Here is an 11,785-nt window from a genome sequence, read left to right as displayed (position 1 = left end):
TTTGAAATAAATAAAACTTCTTTAATTAACTTTTTCATGATAAAGACTTAAAAAAGAATAATTATTTTGCAGGCGCTTATCAAAAATCTACACTAAAAATATAAATTTAGAGCTATTAGGGACAGGATAGCGACAATTGTATCTAGACTTACTTTGCTGGTCTCAGAAGTATATCAGGAGTGTATTTTAGCTCTTGTTTCTCTGTGAATTAGGACACTGATGTTATGCTGCCTATCAGGGAAGGCAGTAGGTTGTATAGTTATCTCCTGATTGGGGCAAAATCACTACCCTGAAACCACACAACCTACTACCTCATCCTGTTAGAGCATCACGTGCATCTTCTGAAGGAAACATTTCACCATTTGTAAGTAAATTACCTTATCACTCTCCAGCCCACACATTTCTTAGCCTTAGAAAGGCCATGTGTGACCTCTCAGCCCTTCCCCACAGCCCTACCTGGGAGTCAGACAGAACTGGTGGAGGGACTTCAGAGACAGGAGAACTGCAGTGGCAAACACTGTCCCTCCCAAACTAGCAATATGTAATAAAAAAGTAAGTTAGATCAGCATCCAAAACTGATTAAAGAGACCTCTTACTTAGGGTTCAAGCATTTACCAGTTCCAGGGCAAAACACGACTGACTGGAAGACATCCTCTTTGGGCTTTGTCCAGCTCATCCCTTTGTAGTTTCTCAAACAGCCTACACCAAGTGGATTTAGACAGCTGCTGAATCAAAAGTGCCATTTGATGTTTAACATGAAGACAAATGCCAGAAAACAGTGGAGAAATGGATCAGCTGTTTCCAAGTGGCCACTCCCATGGCAGTCCCAGACAGCTGCGCGTGAGGAAATCCATTGCGGACTGGGTTGTACCTCTGTGTCCTGGCACTCACACCCCACCTGCTCTCAGAAAATGCCAGAAGGAAATGGCTTTTGAGCCTGAATGGGAAATACAGGAATCTAAACACTCCAAGGACATTTGTGTACAAGAACCAAACATGCAGACAGAGCCAGAGAATGGTACAGTTGAAAAATATCTGCGTTGTCTTTCAGAGACATCCAGCGCTGACATCACAGCCACTTCAGGAAAGACAGTAGATTGTATAGTTATCTGACAGGCAGGGCATAGCCCTAAAACTATACAACCTACTACCTCACCCCAAAGGACAGTCACACTCTGATCACAGGAAGCACAGGCTGTATTCCCAGGCAGCTGGATTGCTTGATGACAACCTAGAAGACAAAAAACTTGGGAGACAAATGTTAATAGTCTTGAATTTGAAACAGTTTGCTATATACCAGTCAACATTCTGCTTAATGAGCTCCAGTTTCATGTTTGAAATGTTTAATAGATTTGCAACTTGTGAAGTCACGTCAGTGACAAGATACACAAGGGAAACAGGATACAGCATTCATTTTTAATAACTGCACTTGTGTACTTCCAGCTCCTACATGACTGTACCTTATCAAACCAGTTTGTCACTTCAGGAAAGGCATCACTATGACTTAGAATGGATGCTAACTTAGAGGGATTGTTTAACATGCTTCCAGATACTCCCCCATTATCCTAATGGGGAAGAGCTGAGGTTCTCTAAGTGAATTTCCCAGGTTCCACACAGGTAAACCCCAAAGACTGAGCAATGATTTTGTCAAGACTGTGAGGAATTGTGGCCTACTCAGCAACACTCCTAACTGAGTAGTAACCCAGCCCTGAACTGATGACCAAATTAAACACATGCCACTGTACCAGACAGACCTCGGTTAGGGGGATTGGCAGAAATGCCACTACAGCATTAGCTTCTGTAACCTCAAACTTATACTCGAATTTGAGGGGCTTGTTATTCGCTGCCACCTGGTTTGATGAACAGCAACACTTCCCATTCAGGGCAGATCTAAAGAAGTGGGAATAACTGAGATATCAGTCTGTATTCTAATATAAACACTACTTTAATAAATAAGCAAACTTTTAAAACAAACACCCTACCTTAATCAGTGAACTAACCTTTTGCTAGTTAATTAAAGAACACAATAAATGCTGCATCCATCAGCCCCACATGGATCAAGAGAGTTGTTTCACTCGGCAAATCTCACCCTGAGGGCAGCTGGTCACACTGCAGGGGGATGGAAGCCATCTGCCCTGGCTTTCGGCATCACTAATGTGGAGACCTGAAAAGAGAGGAGCAAGACAAAACACATGTCTCAATTGTATTTCACTCCACACTGAAACAATTGTAAGGTGGGTGAGAGCATGTGCAAAAGCAGGGAGCAGCTTCTTTCTCCAGGAGAAACATGAAGAGCATCAGCTTTCCCATTCACCTGTTACTACCACAATTACACCACGGCCCACAGGGACCCCGACTCAAAAGAGACAGGCAAGAGAAAAGTACAGTGAAAAGAGAATAAATTTTTTATTATTTTTATTATTTTTATAACTTGAATGTTAGGAGCATTGCAGAGACAGGCAGAGAGAGGTATCAGGTACTTCACCTTCAAGGAACAAACATTTTTAAACAAAGCAGAGAAGGAAGGGGAATGCAGATATCTGACCAAACTGGATATCAATGTGCTGATCTATAAAGGACAATGTTACGCCATCAACTGAACATCATTTCACTGTAGTGGCCTGAGACCACGTAGAAAGAGGTCATTGGTTGCTGTGAGCTGCACATGGTGCCATTTGCTGGACAAAACAGGACAGGTGCAACTCTGACCATGCTGAGATCACTGCAAGGAAGGAAACACTGTCCAACCCTGAACTGCACCTCTTGGAACCTCAAAGCCCTTGTAGGCCAAACAGGATGATATTCTTTCTAGACCATATCAAAGGAATACCTTGAGAGACTGCAACATCTCATCAATGTAAAAAAACCCCAAAACTGGTACCAGAAGCCACTCTTAACCACTATGAAGAACCCTTTTGGAAAGCTCTCTAGCAGAAAGCCTGATAGTCTTCTCTATGTACTTAAGGGTTTTAAATCTCAGCATTTTCTGTGTACCATCTTTTTGGCACAGTCAATTACTCTCCCAATAATCCTCAGAAAAAACACCCCTACCCTGTACCTCTGTTTTTTAGATAAACTATTTAAAAATAAACAAGTTCTTTATGTGTGAAATCAGAGATCTCAGTATTTTTCCTAAGAGCCAAGAATTTGAAGTGGAGCTAAAATTCTGTGCAGTTCCAGCAGGACTGGGTGTGTTGCACAGTCACCTCTCAGAAAGTGGTTTCTGTGTAAAATAAACCCTGTGCTTATATCAATAGAACAGCATTACATAATATAATCGGAGAAAAGCTGAGCATTGTGTGACTTCAAAGTGAGACTTTTTGTAAGCATCTACTTTATAGTGGTAGGATAAAAACAATGTAACCTTTCAGAATAGCAACTCTTTATGCTGGATGGTCCAGTGAAAGCAGTTCAAAGAACCAGTCTGGCTCTAAAAGGATGCATTCGCAGTAGTGAAAAGCCCAAACTACCCCACAGATCGAACCAACTCCAGTGAAAGGGAATTTTGGATGAAGAACCTACACTTACAGATGACTTCAGTGACTCTAAGAGACAGAAATATAGATCCAAAGAAAAACAACATTCTGGAGTATGTTCTAGGGATGTACACTGCCTGTCTTTAATATATCTGGAGTTCACTTACACTTTTGGGGGCAATACTAGGTGGGATACTGGAAAATGTTCATCCCTGTCAAAAAAATGGTGAACTTTAATGAACCATTTCTGAAAGATGCTCTTATTTTCTATGAAAATAATATTAGAGATTCTTTTCTCTAGGTGCTGTGCTAATATAATGTTGCCTTAATGCATGTTTTCCCACAAAAGTAGTAGTTTGTTAATTCATAATGATATTGAGATAATTATTTGTAAAGTACCATAAACTCTGTGTAACACTATTTTCTGTAAGATCTGTTATTATGGGTATTAGTAATACTCATTAGCAGACAAAAACGGAAAATAATGTGCTTTATCTAACACCTAAAATTAATTAGTCTTCTGCTCTCACAAGCTGCTCATAAACTTATTTTAATTGACTAGGTCACCAAACAAGGATGAACTTTAAAATACTTAATGGAAGAAAAATGCACGTTCGTTTTCCTTCTATGAAGACGACAGGCACAAGAAATAACTATCTGGCAAGAGTTATGTTTCTAGTTTAACAACTGTTGAATACTAGGAAAAATATGACATTTCCATATTCCAACTCTCACTGCTCACCGAAAAATGTCTTGGAACTGATGTTAATAAGTACCTCAGCAGTCACTTTGCAAAAGGCAGGGGGCCGAGTCTCCTATTTCTGTGATGTTACAGGAGAGCAGACAGTTTTAAAGCAGGGTTGTTACGTAACTAAAAGCCTTACTAATGAACAGACTGGGACAGCACAGAACAAGAATTTTGCAATTTCAAAGTACTTCCCCCCAAAACCTCGTGAGGATTTACAAAGGCTAAGCCTCCCTGGCTGCCAGGAAGAAGGAAATGCCCTGGGTGTGTGCTCTTGGAGTGCACTGTGATTATCAGGGAAGAAGAGGGCTTGAGGCTCTCCAAGGAAGGGACATTCCCCAGCAAGGTCTGGGGTCTGGATGCAGGCCAGACCAATAGTTTCCAATCTCTCTGCATGCAGTGACTGTCTCATGGCTTCCTAAGTGATGCACAGTCCCCACTCTGCTCCTACAGATTCACGACTGAAAACGTCACAAACATTTTTGGGAAGAGCACTGTGGGGGAAATGGCTGAGGATATGCCAGGGTGGACACAGCAGCCAAGGGAAGCCTCCTGACCAAATTCAGCAGGGCCTGGATCAGCAGCAGAACTGCCACACCCTTCTTCTGGGGCAAGGTTGTGCCAAAGCAGTATCATGGCAGGTAACTTTCCTGGAGATTTCAGGTAGAGATTACTTAGAGGAGGGAAGGATTCAGTTTCCTTGGATCTATGGGTGATACATTTCACACAGTGTATTTTAAAATATATTTTTAACTATATATAACCAAAATGACACACTGCCTTCAAATAGCATGCAAACTTCAAGAAGCAAAAAATACTCTACAAACACAGATGTTGTGACTCCCGGGAAATACAACATGTACTCATGATCTCACTCATTACTTAAATACAGTTGCTTCTAAAATGGCAAACAACAGCTCTTTCCCCAGTTGTGAAACTTTGCTGTAATTTAATAATACAGGACAGATTCTGCCAGAACTTCAGGCAGGCACAATGGGGGAAAACTTACAGGACCAGACCTCCATAGCCTCCTCCTCCACTCAGAGGAGATGCACAGGATGTTCTAAGATTCAGTTCAGGAGGGCTCCTCCTCTGCACAAGTGTCTGTCTGTCTCAGCTCCAGAGTATTAGCTGCGCCCAGCAGCTTGCTCACATCTTCACCTGGCCATTAGTGAGGCCAGGCTGTAACTAGGGGAGCAAGTTTATTGCTCTGTCCGTTGTGATAAAGCACAAACGGGTAGTGAACTTTGGCCACGACGTTTGCTCATCCATGGTGTTCCCCAGTGCTGGAGCAGTCAGGTGTGCTGTCCTGCTTTGTACAAACCATAGGCACAGTTTTGCAGGAAAGCATTTCCCTCAGATTCATCAGAGAGATTTCTTTTAAGGACAGGAGCAATTCACACACTGTTGAGATCAACAGTACACCCTCACTTGGCCTCAGTGGCTTTGAGGGAGGCCCTGATTATCCAATACAGCACAAATTATGAGTCACAGAAGTTCAAAATGACACTTTTGGATTTGTAGAAGGCTTACACATCAAAAAGAATTTAGGGGCCAATGACTGTTTTCATTATCTGTTAAAATCAGTTATGTAAATTTTGTTCATCCTTTCTTTATTACACAGAACATCCCAGGCAGTGCAACATGGCTCTTTATAATAAATAGTTTTATGTATTCAGTGAAGCCATTGTCATTATTGAACGGTTTGCAAGTATTTGGGAAAAAGGAGCAGCTGTGAAACAAGTCAGAACTCTCTGGCTAAATGTCTACATCAGCTTAAGTAAGTCCATCTCACATACTGCAGCCTGCCTACCAGCCAGACCTGCACAGGAACTTCCTCACCCTTGTGTGGAACCATGTCAAAGTCAAGGAAATTCCTCCATAGAAACGACCTTCCAGAAAAGTTTTACAGTGGTTATCAGAAAATGGAATGTGCTTAGTGACAGCTGCTCTAACTCCCTGACTGGGTGTAGGGAGGTCTGACGAGCAGCAGATCCACAGGCTGGGTGTGCACCAAAGGTGCTCTGCATCACCACAGACATGTTCTATAGGTGTATGTTAGCATTTCACTTCTGCTGTGAAATGCCTGGAATGTTAAACATGCTTCAAAAGGGACTGCATTAGGGACAAGACGGTTTTCCATCAAAAATACACCTCATTTTTCTTGGAGGTGGATCATGTCTTCTGATTACGTGAACTGCAGTACCTACACTGACAAAATAGTTATTTTTCTATTGCATTTATGTCTGTGTTTTGCTTATGTACTGCTCTGAATGCTAGAAAGCCACAAAAGCTGGCATTCCAGGGAATGATGAAACACTCAATGTCTCAAAGCTTCCACAAATACAGAAATTAAACCAGGGCTAAGCACTGGCAGCTCTGTATGTTGCACTTGTGATCTTAAGCAAATAAACATTTAAGGAGATATATTTAAAAAAAAAAGCTCTGAAAGGCACCACAGAACTGTTCAGTGTATTACAAGCTATTAGTTTTGTAGGACTTACAGATCAATCTCCTGTTCTCCTGGCACAATCTTTCCATCTCCTGACTTCCCAGCCAAGCTGCTGTGCTTGCCCCCACTGTATCCCTGAGCTCTCCATGGCAGAGATGACCACCACCAGATCCTAAAGCCCAGAAATCAGGGCAAGTCCAGAGTCCAGGGGAGGTGAAACCTGTGTGGAAATGGCAAATCCATCAGGTGAGGTACATCTTAGGAAAAACAAATGTTACAGGTACTCTTGCTATCTTATCATGTGTAAAAGCAGAAGTGCAAGGGCTGGATTACCTTGGAGATGGTCCCAGCAAGAGGAGATGAAGCAGTGACAAATTAGGGATCACTTTTTATTAGGAAAAGAGGAAAGAGAATGTGTCAGGTTTATTTTCTCTTGGAACATAGAGACAGTAAAAGGGGCATAGAATGCCTCTCTTACAGTATTTCCTAAACATTCCTCAGTTATCTCCACGCTCCTGGGAGGATTGTATTCATGCAACTCACACAAAAATGAAATGTTAATGACAACCCCCACAAAGATTCACTAGTTTTAGGATGTTGAACAATGGACCTTATATTTGAAAGACCTGAGCTTACCTAACTCAGGTTATCACCTGGATTTGCTTTAACATCTCTGAACACAAAACTGGACTCTTAAACTGAACACCCTCATCTTTGACTTGATATGTGATGTCCAGCTCTCCAAAACTGCACCTTTCCCACTTCCCCTCAAGCCCTGTGAAAATGAAAGCTGAGCACAATCAATGATGCAGAGCACAGTCAGGATCACAGTCTTCCAGTCTCTCCAGCTAAATACTCAGCCATCTCACAAGGAATTGAGTGATATTTTAAATTCTTTTTGGATGGAAAATGCCTTTACTACACAGAGAATCTTAATTTCTGAAGCCATCTGAATTTTAAGTCAACTGGATTTGGCTTTTTAATATGTGCAATTCATACAGTGTCACACCTAACCTACGTGACATCACTGAGAAAGTGCTATTTTTTTCAGTTCCTTATATAAGCTAGGGAAAATTAAATAGAGCCACATCTTCTTTAAAAATGCCTTTCCCAATCTCAATCCACTAATTCCTTTTTGGGAAAACTGGATTTTCACTCTGAAATTGTTTTTCTTTAAAAAGACATGCAATAAACTAGTATGTGCAAGTCCTAACTTAATTAAGCACCAAGAGGGAATATCTGTCAGGGTAAGCCTCAACAAGAAACTAAAATTCATTTTGCAGAATGCAGCCGTGCCAATAATTATAGTTGGTAGAAAAATGGCTTCTGGCCTTTCTCCCATAAGGCTTTCATTTTAAATTTTAGCCCTTAGTGAGATCAAGCAGCTGACAAGTAGGAGTGGGTGAATTAGTGGTCTGGGAGCCAGGAGTAGGTCAAAGCTCCGAATAACCTAGTGTCACATGGATTTAGCCTAAAATTCTGTATTTACATCAATGCACCCTTACATTTGCCATCATCACAAACATGATAAAGTTACTTGAGTGCTAATGAAGAAGGAGCTTTATATGATGGCAGACAAGCAAAATCCATCCTTTACAAACTGTTCCATTTGTGATGATCACTTTAGAGCCTGCAGCTTTTGAAATTGTGAATAACATTATATGGAAAACTGGCATGAAATCACTGTTCTGTGTGGTATCTTTGTTTTAAAATATTGTTAGAAGCTTAAAATTAATTTCCATTGCAGAACAATGTTCTGGGGTCTGGGGTTGAGCCAGTGGGCTTGGTTCAACCTGACAGTCAGCCAGCAGAGGCCCGGAAGTCCACATGCATTAACACGGAGAAAGCATTTGTACAGGCACTGCAAACCCAGGCTGCAGTTTGTTTCTGGTTACTTTTGGGGCTCGGGGAGGGTGTGAGGATATAGACCTGATCAGACAAGCCCATTTGCAAGAGCAAGTATTGTTACTGACCCTGTTAGGCATTTTTGTGTCCCTATCAGGGGACCTCCAGGAATTTGCCGTTAATGACACTGCCAGTTACAGAGTTCCCTGTTTCCTTTTAGTGACTGTTTTTCTTTGGTCACCAGCACAGACCCCTGTGCACTATAACAGCTTTGTTATCACCCTGGGATGGGATCCCGTCTCAACTTGTGTTATGATTTCAGAAGCATACACTTGTGCTTTGTCACGATGACTTTGCCTCTGCTCTGACCAGTTATTTTCCATCCAGAGCACTCCAACAACACTGCCAAGAGGCTTATGCACACCCTTACCCAGCCCAGCTTTACACAAGTCTTTAAACAGCAAGGGGGGAACCACTGAAAATTGCCATTTTCACCACAAGGGCCCTTCTGCCCAGCTGTGCCTGTGTGCTGAGGGGGAGAAGGCTTTTGGAGCATGGCACTCGCTGCAACAAGAGAATTCCACCTGAATTCCAGGCTCGGGGCTTGGGGCTCAGACACACAGCACTGCCTGTGCTCAGCTCCACACAACCTTCTCTTTTCTCAGGTGACCAGGGCTCTCCACAGGTGGATTCTAGTGTAAGTTTTTGTACCTGAGACTAAAGCTTTCACTGGTTAAACATCCATGATTGGGCTGAAGCAGTGGTAGCGAGCGAGCAGATCTTTGCCAGAGCTCCACGGTGTGTTCTACTCTCTGTGTCCATTATTCATGATGCTGTTGCTACAGGCCCTAATTTTACATAAATGGAAGTCACAAGAGAACTGTTACGAGGAGCAACCAGGAAAAGCACAGGGAAAGAGTACCTTGTCAGTTGGTATTAAAAACACAGCTCAGTATTACATTTTCTGATTGTGAAGCCTCTTGGGAGTCAAAATATGCAACACATTTTCTCTGAAGAGTAACAAGCTGAAACCTAAAATCTTGTAGGTGGTCTTTAGAATCAATTTCTTCATGTCCTGTGCACAGCTCCATTCCAATTCCCCACATATGAAAAATACATAACCTCTTAGCTCCAAATTCATCTGCCTTATGGTTCCTCTTAGCTCCTATTTAAAAACTACTAAATTCTATCTTAGCTATCATGTAAGCTATTGTTCTGTGCCTGCTCAGGGATGACAGATTTCAGAATTTAAGATCTGCCCTGCCAGGAGCAGATTACACCTTCTCTGAAGACAGAAACATGCACATTACTAGTGTCAACTCAGAAATACAGCAAGCAGACTTGGTGCAACTGAAATAATTGATTCCCTTCCCCTTATCAACACAAAAAGTAAGAGCCATGTAGAAGTACCTGCTTTTCTATCCCACAGCATTGGTAGCAAACACACTGGACAGTATTTCAATATTTTCCTGTTGGAGAAATAAGTTTTAGGCACAGAATCCATGACATGTAACTTAAGATATACTTCAAAAGACGTATCTTAGTTGTGAAAGTAGGTCATGCATTTAAGGCATTTCTAGACTCTTCATGTAAATATTTTTGTGTGTATAGAATAGTATTTTAATTATTTGTCAGAGTTCATTCTCTAAGAACACAAAAGGAACAGATATTTCTAAGAGTTCTCATAGGGTAATAAGTACAAGTACTTCTTTACAATCTTTTACTTTATGCATTGCACATTTGGTTCTTAATGGAACTGCATGCTTGAAGCACACCTCAGAAAAAGTTGATACAGTAGAAGAAGTTCTTGTGTGAAGATCGCAGACTGCACAGATAGGGAGCCTGACTAAACAATACCATGACATCTTCAAACGTTTACTACCTTGCATTATTTTGGGACTCTTGGAATTTCCTCGATTGGAGTTGGGTATTTGTTCACCTATGAGCAAGTTATTCCATGAACAAAGTTAAAGAGGGGGAAAAAAGACAAGAATGTTAGAAAGCAAGAGAGTTTATGTGTTGTGATGTGAATTGAGTCTCCAGCCAGAACTTTTATCAGGAGAATAAAAGAAACAGAAGCAATTTAAATCAGCACCACTATCAATTTATCCACTAGGTGTCACAAAATAATCATGCAACCAGATGAAAAGCAATTATATGTAAAATGTGTCAGTGTACTACATCAATGAAGTGCTGCTTTGAAATGAAATCTGTGATAAGAGCAGATGCAGGAAAATGTCATGGATCTCATGAATATGCATAAACTGTCAGGAGTGTATGGGAACCTGTGCCATGACACACAAAAGCTGTTGCTAACCATGGTGTATGTCATGTAATGGATTCACATACAAGCATGTAAGTGTTCCATTAAAAAAAAGGTCTTACCAAATCCTAAAAGCAGTATTACCAGTCCTCAGAACTGCAAGATTTATGCTTCTTGCTTTTTAATACTCCAGCTACCGGACAAATGCATTGTCTCAGATTCTCTACAAATACGTAAAAATCCCTCATGACTACAGGGAAAACACTGCCAAGAAAACAAGTTCTGGGGGCTAAAATGTATGAGGAAGAAAACCATAAATGTATCATTAATATTAGCATAAAATCACCACAAATGCCAAACACTGGAATTGGTAATAACATGTGACAGACACTCCTCAGATCCAGACTGTTCTTTTGGAAGGGCAGGGTAGAAAATTACCAAATGGTTCTGCAGCCATTATTTTCCAGAAATTAGCCTCTACTGCATAAGCAGTATTTTTGTTCTTAAATATTCGTGGACCACGTACACCTGCACTCATCCAAAACACTGAGTGCATTAAAGGATTAAGGCTGGGCTGTGGAAGCAGGCACCTTGGCTTCCAAAATGTTTCTTTAATAACAGTAACTTTTCCTCAGAGTTGCATAAAATTTTTATGGGCCAAGTAGACTCCAGTGTGAATTTATCATTATTGGTACTCACACATAATCCAGACAATTAAAAATGCTGTAATCACTAGCATATACAACATTATGAAGTAGAACAGGCTGGTTAGATAAGAAAAGGAAACATACCCTGGACATTTTTTATCATCCAAACATAAGAGTACCAGGGCTATATATGCTCTGCTGCCAAGTGCCATTGCATAAAGCCAGCCTAAGCAATGTCAAAACCCCTTCCCCCTTGTCACAAATGCAGTAAAAGAACATATGCCCTACCAGGGCACTGTATACTGCAGTTCGTATGTTTTTATCCTGGCTGTAAAAACCAGGCTTTTTCAGGGTGTA

General features: G+C 41.2%; 1 long non-coding RNA gene across 4 annotated transcripts in view; it reads right to left on the bottom strand.

Annotated features, from left to right (window-relative positions):
* LOC125324675 overlaps nt 1-11,785 on the bottom strand; it is a 170,823-nt gene continuing 159,038 nt past the window's right edge. For 2 of the 4 annotated variants that reach the window (XR_007203064.1, XR_007203072.1), the window contains exons 10-11: nt 6,726-9,987; nt 1-2,164 (exon numbers count right to left, since the gene is read on the bottom strand). This is a non-coding gene — a long non-coding RNA (uncharacterized LOC125324675). The remainder of the gene's footprint in view (nt 2,165-6,725; nt 9,988-11,785) is intronic. The other 2 variants (XR_007203069.1, XR_007203071.1) reach the window with 2 other exon arrangements.

Source organism: Corvus hawaiiensis, chromosome 4 (assembly GCF_020740725.1).
Source record: "Corvus hawaiiensis isolate bCorHaw1 chromosome 4, bCorHaw1.pri.cur, whole genome shotgun sequence".
In the NCBI taxonomy this organism is placed as follows: Eukaryota; Metazoa; Chordata; class Aves; order Passeriformes; family Corvidae; genus Corvus; species Corvus hawaiiensis.
The sequence above is the reverse complement of the archived record's forward strand: the minus strand, read 5'-3'. Positions and strand labels throughout refer to the sequence as shown.